Below are 1,998 nucleotides of genomic sequence, written 5' to 3' on the forward strand. Positions count from 1 at the left end.
ATTCTTCATAATGCAATGTAAAATGTTTTGAACCACTGCATTCTTCAATAAATATGTTTAAAGGAAAAAATGCCAGCAGGCCGACCAATAAGGAATGACTTACCTGAGTATACCCAAAGCCACGGTGGGATGTTGTGTGTGCGTTGTTCTTTTTCTGCAGCACACTGTTCATGTATGTAATGATAAATCTCCACATCTGGAATAATTCTAGTTTCACCGTCCTGAGGCTTCAATTCAAGATACCCTGTCTCAAACGTAAACTCAATGACCACTCATGAATAAGCCGTCTATTTGGTTCATGAAATCTAAAGCTGATTATTCTGAACTTACATTTACACCTTGAGCTTTTACTACTCTCAAGGTGAGTAAATGCCAACATGACATCGATAATCCTTCTTGATCATCTGTCATCAATAACACTGATTGCACAAAACTGAGCTGTGATGGTAGTTCTGTTGTTTAACTTAACCGAGACAATTAACGTTAAAAATCCCTTTACACTATCAAGTTTCCTTTTAATACTGGATGTCAAAGCAACTATTATACAGTTCAGACACAAAGGTACATAGATGTCTAGAGCTGGATGTTCTAAGTAATTATTAAGCAAGATTGCTTTCTATTTTGGGATCCAGACTTTTACTGTAAGTGCTGAGTGTGGCCTGTGTAGGTGTGCTTGAATAAGCAATGTGACTTTACTTCCTTGTTGGCACAAGTTTAACTTCGTGCAGTTCTGCACGTATCACTAGGAACTGGTAAAGTAACCTACATGTGATAAACCGTGGAATGATTATTTGTCACAGATTTATTACAATCATTACCGCTAGAAGCACCCAAACTTAACTTATAGAACATTTATATTGTATTTAGATGAGACTGCAACAAATCTTACCTATAACCAGACACAGATGACAGCTGTAGACATATATCAGTTTGAGTTCCAGTTAATTCCTAATTAGAAATTTATGATTTCCACCATACATTATGTTTATCTACTTCACAACCAAGGTTAGGCAGATCCCATCTTAATGCAACACTCGTCAGTGAAGAGGTTAAATCAACATGACTTGATTTCCAAATTAGCATAGGCTAAAAAAGCCACAGCATATGTATGTTTTTAGTAAAAAATAAAAATCATGTACAGTGTGGCGCCAGAACAAAAACATGTAAATGTTCAATCATAACAATGTCAGCATCCAAACCAAAATAAGTATGCAGTTTGTGTATGTAGTTAAACACACATGTTTTCACGCTGTAACTGGTCCAATACAAGTGTCAACTTCCCATGGAAGTTAACCTATCATTTGTTCATATTCAAGCATTATTTAAACTTACAAAATAATTATTGTTAGGTTAAAACACTGATTAGCTTCCTGTGGCGACCTCAGTAAATCTGGAGTTCTTTTCCACTTATTGATGTTGCTGGATAATTTTATAGCATGACAGGAGGCTTCATATTTGCTTAAGTCTCTCTTTACTAGAACTCCACAGCAGCACATTAACAGAGAGATAAACACCAAAGACAAAAACATAAGGTATCTATATAAGGCTCCTCCTAAGCCACCATTTCCTCTTTCTTTGCTGCTCTGCATCAGTACAGGTCAGAGTACCTCTGCCTCCTGCTTCTAGTGGGTGGCTTTGGGATTTAGTGTGATTTATTTATGATTGTTATGAACTATGCTTGGTTGTGAGATTTATGTGCCTTTCTGGCTCTTTTATTTTCTTTGGGAAATGTTTCCTTTACAATACTGATAGTTTTTTTTTCATGTGTTTATTTATACAGATTACTGGTAGTTTGCCATGTGTTTTTATTTATACAGATTACTGGTAGTTTGCCATGTGTTTTTATTTATACAGATTACTGGTAGTTTGCCATGCGTTTTTTATTTATACAGATTACTGGTAGTTTGCCATGTGTTTTTTATTTATACAGATTACTGGTAGTTTGCCATGTGTTTTTTATTTATACAGATTACTGGTAGTTTGCCATGTGTTTTTTAT

This window comes from Pelobates fuscus, chromosome 9, assembly GCF_036172605.1.
Source record: "Pelobates fuscus isolate aPelFus1 chromosome 9, aPelFus1.pri, whole genome shotgun sequence".
Classification (NCBI taxonomy): Eukaryota; Metazoa; Chordata; class Amphibia; order Anura; family Pelobatidae; genus Pelobates; species Pelobates fuscus.